Raw genomic sequence first — 14,116 nt, 5'->3', positions numbered from 1 at the left:
TCATTTTAGTTGCTCTTCTTCACACGATTTCTGTTTTGGGGGGTATAACATTTTTCTTTATTCCAACATAAAATAAAACAACATGAGCAATAAAAATACAGAATCAATGCTTAAAATAATAATTAATTATATTTCTTTGATACATTAAACATTCAGAAAAAAGAAAATGCTAATAATACTTTTTATCCTCTTTAATGTACTTTTTATCCTCTTCTTTGCTAAGTTAATTAAAATTAACTACACATGAGATATATTTCATCTACAGATAACAATATTATGAAATCTAGTCCCTTATTTATTTATTTATTATTTAGATTTGTATGCTGCCCCTCTCCGCAGACTCTATATTCCCTTTTTCTTTTTTCTTTAAAAAAAATAATTTTTATTATAATACAAAGATTTTTTAAAAAGAGCAAGTATATGTTGTTTTACATCTTATATCATCTTATATTTCAGAACATAATCATAATTATATAGTCTAATGTGCTTAACTTCTAAATGTTTTGTACAAATATTTTATATCCTTTCGAAGCGTAATCGTCATTATATCATCATTGAGCTTAAATTCTAAACTTACTATACAAATAATTTATACAATACTGCCCTTAATTACCCCATTCCCCCCCCTTTGGACTGTTATATTAACAGTTCCAGATTTCTTTTAAGTATCAATGTGCAGCATATGGCAACAGTGGTTATTAGAACTTTGTTCTGTTGTACACTTAATCTAAAATCAGATTGGATTGATCTTAATGTCAAGTCGTCTGATGATTTTCAGAACATATTGTTTATTCACTACTATTATTGTTATCATTTATATTCTTATTTTGGTTTTGATTTTTTATCTTTCTTCCTTTTTTCTACCCAGTCATAAAATTTATTCCAAATTTCATAGTATTTTGAATCTTCTTTGTTTTTGAGTTTTTGGGTTAATCTATCCATTTCTGCACAATCATATATTTTTTTAATCATTTCTCTTTCTGATGGTGCTTCTTTTTCCCAGTTTTGTGCTATTATAATTCTTGTTACAGTAATCATGTGTTGTATCAAGTAATAATGATCTTTTTTAAGTTTTTGATTTATTATGCCTAAAAGAAAGGTCTCTGGTTTTAATTTTAGTGTAATTGTAGTAATATCGCGAATCCATCCTTGGAGTTTTTTCCCATATCTTTTTTATATGGGGACATGTCCACCATAAATGAAAGAAAGTCCCATTTTTATTGTTGCACCTCCAGCAATTTGGTTTCAGGTTTGGGTATATTTTAGCTAATCTAGCTGGAGCTAGGTGCCATCTATAGAACATTTTTTGGATGTTTTCTTTATATGGAACCGATTTCGTTATTTTAACATTTTTCCACATTAGTTCCCATTGATCTAAATATATATTATATCCTATGTTTTGGGCCCAACTAGTCATGTTTCCTTTTACTATTTCCGTTTCCATTTTATACCCAATTATAAAATTGTACAGCCTAGTTATAAAAATGTTTTCCTGGCCTAATATTAATTTGTCTAATAGACTGTCTTTTTCCTGGATTCCATTATTTTTTTTGTCTTTATTCCATTTTGCCTGAATTTGCGAATATGGCCACCAATCAATATTTATATTTTGGTTTTCTAATTGTTGTCTTGTTTTAATATTTCCTTTCTCATCTAGTATGTGGTTATAGTTTACCAGATTTTGAATTTGAAAAATGTTGCGATGTGTAAGGGCTTCCATACTGGAATACCATCTTGGGATTTTAACATAGTGTTCTTTTTTAATCTTTGTCCATGTTGTAATTAAAGTCTCTAATTGTATGATTTTTGAAATATGTTGGGACTTTATTCTTTTCATTCCAAAGAAATCCATGCCACCCTTGTAAAATGTCATGTCCTTCTAATGCTAATAATCTTTGATTTTTAAGGTCTATCCAATCTTTTAGCCAAAGTAATGTCGATGTTTGATAGTAACTTTCAAAATCTAGGAGTCCGAATCCACCTTGTTTAACTTTATCTTGTAAATATTTAAATCTTACTCTCGGTTTTTTCCCTTCCCATATAAATTTAGAGATAGTACTATTTAATTTTGTAAAAAACTTTTTATTCAATTTTACTGGAATAGTTTGGACTAAGTAAAGAAACTTTAGTAGGATGGTCATTTTAATTGTGGAGATTCTCCCTGACAATGAGATATGGAGCTTATTCCATCTGATTAATTGTTCTTCAGTTTTTTTGATTAGTGTATCATAGTTGTCTTTTTTTTATTGTACTACATCTTTTAGTTAATGTTATACCTAGATACTTTACTTTCTTTATAGTTTGAATTCCTAAATTTCTCTCTAATTCTTGATCTTGTTTTAGGTTCATGTTTTTAGTTATGATTTTAGTTTTTTGTTTGTTAATTTTTAGACCTGCCACCTCTCCATATTGTTTTATTTCTTCTATTAAATTTTGACCTACTTCTATTGGTTCGTCCATTATAAATACTAGATCGTCCGCATAAGCCTGTACTTTGAATTCCTCTTTCCTAACCTTCAAACCTGTAATCTTTGGATTTGCTCTTATTTGGTTTAACATTGTTTCAACAGCTAATATGTATAGGAGTGGAGATAGCAGACAGCCTTGGCGTACCCCTTTCCAAATTTGAAACAAATCTGTTAATTCACCATTAATTATAATTTTTGCAGATTGGGTATGGTATATTGTTTGTATCATTTGGGTAATTTTAGGTCCGAATTTCATTTTTTTGATTAACTCCAATATGAATTTCCATTTCAAATTGTCAAATGCTTTTTGAGCGTCTAAGAACATAAGGGCTAGTTGTCTTTCCGAATGTACCTCGTAAAATTCTAACACGTCCAATATCGTTGTTATATTATTTCTTATATATCTTCCTGGCAGAAATCCATTTTGATCATAGTTTATTCTTTTATTCATAATTGGTTTCATTCTAGAAACATAGAAACATAGAAGTCTGACGGCAGAAAAAGACCTCATGGTCCATCTAGTCTGCCCTTATACTATTTTCTGTATTTTATCTTAGGATGGATATATGTTTATCCCAGGCATGTTTAAATTCAGTTACTGTGGATTTATCTACCACGTCTGCTGGAAGTTTGTTCCAAGGATCTACTACTCTTTCAGTAAAATAATATTTTCTCATGTTGCTTTTGATCTTACCCCCAACTAACTTCAGATTGTGTCCCCTTGTTCTTGTGTTCACTTTCCTATTAAAAACACTTCCCTCCTGGACCTTATTTAACCCTTTAATATATTTAAATGTTTCGATCATGTCCCCCCTTTTCCTTCTGTCCTCCAGACTATACAGATTGAGTTCATTAAGTCTTTCCTGATACGTTTTATGCTTAAGACCTTCCACCATTCTTGTAGCCCGTCTTTGGACCCGTTCAATTTTGTCAATATCTTTTTGTAGGTGAGGTCTGCATAACTGAACACAGTATTCCAAATGTGGTCTCACCAGCATTCTATATAGCGGGATCATAATCTCCCTCTTCCTGCTTGTTATACCTCTAGCTATGCAGCCAAGCATCCTACTTGCTTTCCCTACTGCCTGACTGCACTGTTCACCCATTTTGAGACTGTCAGAAATCACTACCCCTAAATCCTTTTCTTTTGAAGTATTTGCTAACACAGAACTGCCAATACAATACTCAGATTGAGGCGGATTGTCAGAAGATGACAATCGGGCGGCGGCGTGGAGGCTGGGAGAGTAGGGATTTGCTTCTGCCTGCAGTCCCAACTCCCAGCCATCGCCCGTTTGATGGAGCCTGACACTCCCCCTCCAGCGCTCGGGAGGGCAGGTTCTGCCGGTTGGCTATTCAGGATCCCGGCCGGCAGCTTCAAGCGGGCGATGGCCGGGTGGGGTGGGGAGCACTCGGAGGCTCAAGCCAGAGCCCTCCCCGCCTCCCCCTCCCACCACCGCCCACTTGAAGCCCGCCAGGCCAGAGAGAGAGCCAGGGTGGCGCAGCAGGTAGAGTGCTGTACTGCAGGCCACTGAAGCTGACTGTAGATCTGTAGGTCAGCGATTCAAATCTCATCACCGGCTCAAGGTTGACTCAGCCTTCCATCCTTCCGAGGTGGGTAAAATAAGGATCTCCGGATTGTGGGGGCAATATGCTGGCTCTGTTAAAAGTGCTATTGCTGACATGTTGTAAGGTGCCCTGAGTCTAAGGAAAAGGATGGCGTAAAAAAAATAATCAAATAAACAAACAAACAAACAAACAAACAAATAAATAAATAAATGTTGAGGTTGGGGTTTGGGTTCGGTGAAACTACCCGAACTCCGACAGCGAGTTCGTCTGAACCCGCCGAATCCGAATTTCAACGGGTTCTCCCAACACTAAAGATTACCTGTATTTTATTTTATTTTCAAATATTTTTCTTTATTTTAGAAGAATATAAAAAAAAAGAGCAAAATGAGCAATAATAACAATTAAAACTAAACAAATCTGACAACCACTTTAAGACTCTAATATAATTTAACAAATTTCATAGTAAATGGTTAACATTACTAGTATTGTAGTAAAATGTAATTCTAATGTTTATGGTTAATTTACAAATCCCTGGTTTACAAATAATACCTTATAGTACATAATTAAATGCAAAAATAAAGTGAAATTACCCAATGATATCACAGGATTATTGTAAAGTATTATAAAATCTATGCTCCAGAAGAACATAACTGCTTCATTTGTTTAGTTATTGAAGACTCTGCCTTTTGCAGAAAATACATTTTCAAACTTAAAATATTAAGAATAATATGACTTTTTCCATTTCCAAAACCCAGGGTTTTGCCATATATGTCAGACCAGCCCAAACCCAATCCCTTAAGAAAGAAAAGCCTTCGACTCCATTTGATTAAAGCAGAGTGTTTGGTTGCAGTAATGTCAAGCAAACTCTGAAAGTACTGTGCTCACTGGATGCAAAAAATAAGGTGTACATTTGGCCCCAGCCCAGCCCTCCCCCTTCCCCTATTTCCAGTTCATTTCCAGTCAATGGAAGCTTGCCAAGATGTTTGGAGAACTCTGAGATGTTTGAGGGTAATCCACATATTTCTCAAGGTGCCTGGCCATGGGATGCTGATACAAACAGGATCCGACTATTCTGGTTCTTCTCACCTGTCATTCCTCCCCCTCCCGACTTCCTTTTACTGCCCTTTTATTTCCCCCCCTTTCATCCTTCCCTCTCCCCTTCTATTTATGGCAGAATTCCTGTGAGGTCCCCCAAGCCAAGCCAGGCAGATCTGACATTTGGCCCCCTTGACAGAGAGGTTAGTCCTGCAAAAGAAATGAGAGAGGGGAGAGAGAGATACACAAAATTTCTCAATTAGCAATCAGTTAAATGTGGCTTATCTAGATATCAGTCATGGAATTTTTAAAGCAGTTTTGGGTCTTTAATATGTTGGAAGTCAACCCATTCAATTTCTGAGGGGGGAAAGTCTTTTCAGACTACTAAATACTGAGTTTTTCCCTGATATGAGAATCCAAAGTGTCTTTGACCACAAATTGCTGCTCTCCCCCAATCATAATAGGGTTGGGAGCATAGTTCACTCTAAGCTGAGCAGTGAGCAATCGCTCACTTAAAAATCATCATCAACTCAGAGTTTTCCAAACCTGCCCAGAAGCCGAGAGGGAAAGAGTGAGAGGGAAGGAGAGAGAAAGGAAGAGAGGAAGAGAGAGAAACAGATAGAAAAAAGAGAGGAAGGAAAAGAAAAAGAAAAAGAATGGGAGTAAGGAAGAGAGAAAGAAAATCAAAATCTAGTTTGAAACTAGCTCAACTATTTAAGTGGCATTTTGATATTGATAGAGTTGCCCTATTATGAGCTCACTGTTATAGATACACAGTACAGTAATACCTCATGATACGAACTTAATTGGTGCAAGGAGGAGGTTCGTAAGACAAAAGGTTCGTAAGACGAAACATTGTTTCCCATAGGAAACAATGTAAAGTCAATTAAAGTCAAAGTCGGGGTTCGGGGGGGTGCTGGGAAGCCCCCCAGGCCGGCTGCGACCTTTTAAAACAGCCGCGCCGCTTCCCAGCTGTCTCCTGAAGCCGAACGCCAAAGCTGAACTTCCGCGTTCGGCTTCGGGAGACAGCTGGGAAGCGGCGCGGCTGTTTTAAAAGGTGACAGCCGGGCTGGGGGGCTTCCCAGCAACCTCCCGAACCGAACCCGGGGTTCAGAAAAATTTTGCCTCTTCTTACGAACTTTGTTCGAGTTACGAACCGGCGTTTGGGAGGCTTCTGGGAAGCCCCGCCGCCCGGCTGTCACCTTTTAAAACAGCCGCGCGGCTTCCCAGCAGTCTCCGAACGCCGGTTCGTAACTCGAAAAAAGTTCGTAAGAAGAGGCAAAATTTTTCTGAACCCCGGGTTCGTATCACGAGTTGTTCGTAAGACGAGGGGTTCGTATCTTGAGGTACCACTGTACAGTATTTTATTTTGAAATTCTCTGAGGCAAAACAGGGTGGGTTTTTTATTTGTTTGTTTGTTTATTTATTTATTTATTTATTATTTCTGTGCCACCCAGTCCCGAAGGGACTGCCGCTCAGACACTATTCCTTTCCACCCACCCACCCCAAAAAATTAGAGGGAACACTGGTTGGGAGTTGGTTGCAATTCAGGATGCAAAGAAGTGATTTCTGGTTTCAGTAAGCTATAGTGAAATACTAGGTATACACGTCTGATCATTTTTGATAGCCCAAGTTCTAAATTAGTGGATTAATAATCCTCCTGATGGGGAAAGGTCCCAACATATTCAGCCCCAATGTTTTTGATGGTTATCTAGATTGTACGAATTTGGTAGAGAGATAGACCATGTCTCCCACCTTAAAGTTCTTTGGCTTGATGCACTTTTTATCAGCCTGTCTTTTGTATGCTTCCATAACTTCATCCTAAACATTTCTAACTACTGGCCAGGTGTTCTGTAATTGGGCAACCCAATCTTTCAGTGATGCAGTCAATGGGGTGGACTGAGGTAATTCAAGGATAGATACAAAGTCTTGTCCTGTGTCACTTTAAATGGAGGAAACCCAGTGCTTAGTTGCGAAACTCCTGGATGTACCCAACCATCCCCTTGTACTCTTGGCTGATGGTTTTTATTCAATCTCTGGTTTTGTGATCAGCTAAATGGTCCTCAAAGCACTCCCAAAGTGCAACTATGAAGCGGTCAAGGTTTCTCAGCTTCAGGGCATTTTTGTTCAGTTAGACCCCCTCATCTGTGGCCCCCTCTAACGCCATGATCACACATTGTACCTTAGTCTCTTCGGTAGCTATTTCTAGACCATATTTTTTGCATGTATATCCAAATTTGTGCTAGGAAGAACCCCAATTGCATAAATTCAATTGGAATTCTTTATATCTAAGGCCTGGCCCCCCTTTGTGAAAACTTGCCCAGTGGGAGGGCAAATAAACCTGGAGATGTTGTGACAGCCATGAATGGAAAAACGATTCAGGTATGTTTTAAGATGCTTACTCAGTACAGGTTTTAATAAAATAACACGAGGTTGGATTGGACCTGAAGTTTCATCTAGTAACATAATATTTAGCTGAACAAATAAACTTTGAATCAACAATTGCTTGCAAATGCCCCATAGAAAGGACTATATGCCCCATAGAAAGGACTATAAATGTTAGCTTGCTAACATTTTTAACCCTTTTTGAAGATCATCAGATTTGAGGGAATGTTAGAAATCATCAGATTTGAGGGAATGTTAGAAATCTTATATTTAACAGAACAATAACATATTCCTTATGTGATCCTATACTGGCTGGGAAATTCTGGTAGTTGATATCCATATATCTTAAAGTTGTCTAGAATGAAAAACATGGGATTAGACTATTTGTATTAACCATTAGTCTTTCAGGATTACAATACCAGTACAATAATAAAAGAATGGCAGTCTTTCATATTTGCTAGTCTGGATAGAGGATACCTCCTGATAACCCTACAAAATCGGGACAGGAGGTAGCTGCTACAAAGAGGAAATAGTGGAAATGGACTTCCAAGGATGTCTTAGTGGCAAATAAATATATTTTCACAAATGTTATAGTCTTTTGAGCTTTGTTTGGTTCTATTATATCCATTAATTGATAGTAGTAATTTTATTTATTTCAGATTTAGAGTTATAGTGCATTAAATTTTACAGTTTTAAAATGTACTATTATTGCCCCCCCCAAATTAGCTATTGATGATATAGACAAACTTATAACCCATACTGTAATTACAAATAGAATGTATTTTTTTCTTGATTTTCTGATTGCTTCATAAAAGATTGACAATACAGATGCTGAGGGAAGATTGGTGTTGGCTGATGCTCTTCACTATGCACACCGTTTTAATCCAAGAGCAATTTTAGATACTGCAACATTAACAGGTAACCCTTTTTTATTTGTTTGAAGCTTCTTTATTCCATATTCCCAGTATATTAGAAATACAGTGGTACCTCTTCTTATGAACTTAATTTGTTCTGTGATGAGGTTCGTAGAAAAGTTCGTAAGAAGAAACAATGTTTCCCATAGGAATCAATGTAAAAGTGAATAATACATACAAGCCCATTAGGAAAATCCAAAACATTAAAGTTTTTTTTTAAAAAAAGTGGCGGGCGGACGAAGTGGAGGCGAACGGAGTGGGGACAGAGGCAAAACGCGGAAGTGGCGGGCGAGACCATCTCGCTGCCAAAATGTGTCTGTGGGAGCCCCGGTCATCCATCGCCCGCCACCCCTGCCAGAAGCCTGCGAGGGGCCAAAGCCAGGTGTGGGGAAGGGCAGAATTTTCAGTTTCTGGATGGACAGGAGAGCCCAGAGCCGCCACCTTGCCGGTTGCCCCCCCCCTCGCCAAAGGCGCCCATCCCGCCCGCTCCAAGAGCTGTACCAAGGCCGCCCGGAAGCCGCCGCTGCCAGGACGGGATCCCCTCGCTGCCCATGTCCCCACTCCGTTAGCCTCCACTTGATCTTCCTGTCCTTGTAGCCGGCAGGAAAGCAAGTGAGTGAGCAAGAGAGACAACCCTTCTCTGGCTGCGCCTCGGGAGGACAAGGACACCTGGTCTTGAACTCGGGATGTGCCCCTCACCTCCAAGCAACAGCGGCGGCAAAAGAAGAAGAAGAGCCAGCTGCCAGATGAGCATGCAACTGCAGAGCCCAAAGCCATGGAGGAGAAAAAAAAGCAGACAACCCCACAGTCAGGCTACTTCCTGTGGCTGCAAAGAAGAGCACCCCTCAGCTTCTTTCTGCAGCAGGAGGAGGAGGCAGGCACGGAGGGCTCCAGCTTCCCAAAACCAGGAAGAAGGAAGAGGAGTTGGTCCCGAATCCTTGTTCTCGCCGGCCGGGCTACTGCTCCTCCTGCTGGAGCTCCCAACGCCCACCAGAGAAGGCTCGTTTCTCTCTTTCGCTCACTCTCCTGCCTGCTACAAGGACACCGTGGCTCGTCTCTCTCTCTCGCTCACTTGCTCTCCTGCCGGCTACAAGGATAGGGAGGCATGGCATCAGGACTTTCTCCCCGTGGTGTCCTTGTAGTGGGCAGGAGAGAGAGAGAGAGAGAAACGAGCCTTCTTTGCCCACCCAAAGGAAGAGGAGTTAATCCCGAATTCTCATGCATGCTGCAGCTGGGCAGCTCTGCACAGCCAGGCTACTTCTCCTCTCGCTGGAGCTCCCAACGCCCACCGGAGAAGGTTCATTTCTCTCGTGCTTCATCTCCTGCTTGCTACAAGGACACCGCAGCTTGTCTCTCTCGCTCGGTCACTTGCTCTCCTTCTGGCTACAAGAACAGGGAGGCACGGCATCAGGACTTTCTCCCTGCGGTGTCCTTGTAGCAGGCAGGAGAGGGAGAGAAAGAGAAATGAGTCTTCTCCGGCGGTCGTTGGGATCTCCGGCGGGAGGAGCAGTAGCCTGGCCAGGCAGAGCTGCCCCGCTGCAGCGCACACAAGAATTCTGGACCTACTCCTCTTCCTTCGGACAGCCGAAGAAGGCTTGTTTCTCTCTCACTCTCATTCTCTCCTGCCCACTACCAGGACACTGTGGGGAGAAAGTCCTGATGCCATGCCTCCCTGTCCTTGTAGCCAGCAGGAGAGCAAGTGAGCGAGCAAAAGAGACGAGCCGTGGTGTCTTTGTAGCAGACAGGAGAGCGCGAGAGAGAGAGAAACGAGCCTTCTCTGGCCGTACGAAGAAAGAGTAGTTGGTTCAGAATTCTCGTGTGCGCTGCAGCGGGGCAGCTCTGCCCGGCCAGGCTACTGCTCCTCCCGCTGGAGCTCCCAACGACTGCTGGAGAAGGCTCGTTTCTCTCTCACACTCGCTCTCCTGCCCGTACAATGTCACCGTGGCTGGTCTCTCTCGCTCGCTCACTTGCTCACTTGCCATGTTGGGAGCTCCAGGGGGAGGAGCAGTAGCCTGGCCGGGGCAGAGCTGCCCCACTGCAGCGCACACGAGGATTCGGGACCAACTCCTCGTCCTTCTTCCTAGCAGCATCTCTGCAAGGACGGTCTCAAGTGTTCCCCCTCCCAAAGACAGCCCACTCCAGATGGCTTTGGCATTTGTTTTCTGTTGGGCCGCACCAGCTACCACTGCCTGCCCGAGATACAGCGGGGTCTGGACTAGAGGAACCAGCTGAGATGCCGCTGAGTGAAGGAAAACTTTTTTTGGTCTCCATTTCAGCTGCAACCGCCAGCACAGAGTGAGAGCCAGGGAGCCTTGTCTGAGGGCGAAGCGCGGGTCCTTGCCACGGCTGGGATTCCCTGCCTCAGGACTGCCGGTGCAAGCAAAAGGAGGTGGGGAATCCCAGTAGGGCGGCAAGCAAATGGGAAATCCCAATGGTGGCAGTCACAAGGCAGGGGAAATCCCTGCGGCAGTAAGAGAGTGCACATGCAGTAAGAGTGCACTCCCAGTAACAGAGCCCATGCACCCAGGCTCGGGTTCGTAAGGTGAAAATGGTTCTTAAGAAGAGGCAAACAAATCTTAAACACCGGGTTCGTATCTCGAAAAGTTCATATGAAGAAGGGTTCGTAAGAAGAGGTATCACTGTACAGTAGTCCCTCACCTATCGCTGGTGTTACGTTCCAGACCTGGCCGCGATAGGTGAAATCCACGATAGGGAATTTATCGACTGATAGTACTTATTTAAGTATTTATATTGTAATTGTTTGGTAAGCTTTCATTGTTTTAAGTGTTTATAAACCCTTCCCACACAGTATTTATTTTAGATACAGTATTTAAATACAGTATTTACAATTTTAGATTTTTTTTTTTTTGAAAAACCTGCCGATCGAGTTCGGCGGGCTGTTTAAATCTGCCGATCGACTTCCTCAGAAACCCGCAATGAAGTGAAGCCGCAGTAGGTGAAGCGCGGTATAGCGAGGGACTACTGTACTATGAAAAGTGCCCCTTCCTATGCAGAATATTTTATTAATGTGATGGTTTGCAGACCATCCAAATTTCATGGAAAGGATTTCTATTGTCTTAAAGTATAATGATTTTTTTTTACTACTTACAGGGTTGCCCCCCCCCCCCCCCAGAAAGAATAGGTTACTTACTCAAATGCAAAAGTATAAGCATTATGTTTAAAATAAATTTAAATGTTGATCATAACACTATTTTGACTACTGGGAGAATATTATTTTAAATAAAGATTCAGCTTTTCATCAAGGTTGTGCACTTAAGCAGCTCACTGTGAACAATTAAAAGTAGAGCAAAACAAACCAGGTGCCAATATTGCAGATAATAAAAAGGTTGAAATGTCAAAGGTAAACAGAAAACCATCTGAATAAAATTATCTTTGCTTGAAGACACTAAAAAGGAGTTGGATGAATCAAACAAACTTTTCATAGTACACTTCCAACAAGTAGGGTGGAACTGCAAAACAATATCTCTTGTGCACCTGATAGTATGCATGAAAATGGTCCAACTTCTTAGAACATAGAACAAATGTATTGAATTTTTAGAATTCTATATATATTATAATCTTGCAAATAAAAGAAAATAGATATTTTTAGAAATGTGAGCAATTTGCTAATTGACATGGAAAAATGGCTGCATAATCTGTATTTTATAGGTGCCATGGATGTAGCATTAGGATCAGCAGCCACTGGAGTTTTTACAAATTCACAGAGGCTGTGGCATCACCTGTATGAGGTAAGTCATGTTACTAACAATCACTACCCCTAAATCCTTTTCTTTTGAAGTATTTGCTAACACAGAACTGCCAATACAATACTCAGATTGAGGATTCCTTTTCCCCAAGTGCATTATTTTACATTTGGAAACATTAAACTGCAGTTTCCATTGCTTTGACCATTTATCTAGTAAAGCTAAATCATTTACCATATTACAGACGCCTCCAGGAATATCAACCCTATTGCACACTTTAGAGTCATCGGCAAATAGGCAAACCTTCCCTACCAAACCTTCCCCTATGTCACTCACAAACATATTAAAAAGAATAGGACCCAGAACAGACCCTTGTGGCACACCGCTTGTAACCTGACTCTGCTCAGAATACTCGCCATTAACAATAACTCTCTGATGTCTACGCTTCAGCCAGCTGCAAATCCATTGAACTATCCAGGGATTAAGTCCAATCTTCACTAATTTATCTATCAGCTCTTTATGTGGAACCGTATCAAAGGCTTTGCTGAAGTCCAGGTAGGCAATATCCACGGCACCACCTTCATCCAACACCTTTGTGACATAGTCAAAGAAATCAATGAGATTAGTCTGACATGATTTGCCTTCAGTAAAGCCATGCTGATTTGGGTCCAATAAGTTATTGTTTTTTAGGTGCTGATTTATCCTCTTTTTGAGTAGAGTCTCCATCATTTTAACTACAACTGATGTCAAGCTAACTGGCCTGTAGTTACCAGCTTCTTCTCTACTGCCCTTCTTGTGGATAGGCACAACACTGGCCATTCTCCAATCCTCAGGAACATCTCCTGTTAACAAGGATTGGTTAAACAAATCAGTCAGGGGGGTAGCAATGACAGATCTGAGTTCTTTAAGAACTCTGGGGTGGATGCCATCTGGACCCATTGCCTTATTTATCTTTAATCGTTCAAGTTCTTCTAAGACATCGGCTTCTAAGATCACTGGAGCTGAATCCGTACAGCTGGAAGCAATGCTATATCCCTCTATAGTTTTATTTTGTAAGGTGTCTTTTGAGAAAACTGAACAGAAGTAGCTATTGAAATGGTCAGCGATCTCCTTATTCCCATTAATGCATGTATTATTCCCGGTACTAAGCTTCGTGATGCCGCAGTTTTTCTTCTTCTTATCACTAATATATCTGAAGAAGGTTTTATCCCCCTTCTTTAGAGATTTGGCAATTTCTTCCTCTTTTGAGGCTTTAGCAGCATATATTATCTGTTTCGCCTCCTTCTGTCTCATTTTATACACCTCCCTATCAGCTATACTTCCAGACTCTTTATACCTCCTATAGGCAGCCTTTTTTTCATTGACTATAGCCCTTACATCATTGCTAAACCATAGTGGTTTCTTCTTCCTTTTACCTTTAGTTATTTGTCTTACATACAGTCCAGTGGCTTTTAAGATGGCCTTTTTTAATACAGTCCACTGGGTGCTCGCTCCTGCCATTTTATCCCTCCCCTTTAATTCATTATCTAAATATTCCCCCATTGCATTAAAATTTGTTTTTCTGAAATCCAATACTTTGGTTGCATTATAGGATTGCTCACAATGCGTTTTTACATCAAACCACAAACATAGATGGTCGCTGCAACCTAAATTTTCTCCCACCTTGACATCTGAAACCCAATTCCCATTCGTAAAAACTAAATCTAGAATATTCTCCCCTCTAGTTGGTGTCTTAACCAGCTGTGCCAGAGCTGCTCCTGTAAAGGCCTCTACTATATTCTTACTTTTGCATGTAAGGGCACTGGGGATATTCCAGTCAACATCAGGCATGTTGAAATCACCCATAACCACAATATCTCCCTTTACTGCCATTTGGGTAATTTCATCCACCATCTTGTTGTCATATTCCTCGGATTGCCCTGGAGGCCTATAGATCACCCCAATTCTAATGACAGAACCTTCTTTATTTTGCATGCAAATCCAGAGAGTCTCTAGATCTTGACCTGTATTTTGAATTAGTGTTGTTTTTAGACTTTCTTTAATA

General features: G+C 40.7%; 1 protein-coding gene and 1 long non-coding RNA gene across 4 annotated transcripts in view; one reads left to right on the top strand and one right to left on the bottom strand.

The window, feature by feature from the left end:
- LAP3 (leucine aminopeptidase 3) overlaps positions 1 to 14,116 on the bottom strand; it is a 143,662-nt gene that overhangs the window by 1,928 nt on the left and 127,618 nt on the right. The window lies entirely within an intron of this gene.
- On the top strand, positions 7,368 to 12,123 carry LOC139170340 (uncharacterized). Its single transcript, XR_011559596.1, has 3 exons — positions 7,368 to 7,451; positions 8,270 to 8,372; positions 12,038 to 12,123. It is a non-coding gene; the product is annotated as an uncharacterized lncRNA (long non-coding RNA).

This window comes from Erythrolamprus reginae, chromosome 7 (assembly GCF_031021105.1).
Source record: "Erythrolamprus reginae isolate rEryReg1 chromosome 7, rEryReg1.hap1, whole genome shotgun sequence".
NCBI lineage: Eukaryota > Metazoa > Chordata > Lepidosauria > Squamata > Dipsadidae > Erythrolamprus > Erythrolamprus reginae.
Note: the sequence above shows the minus strand (reverse complement) of the source record. Positions and strands in the feature narration are given on the sequence as shown.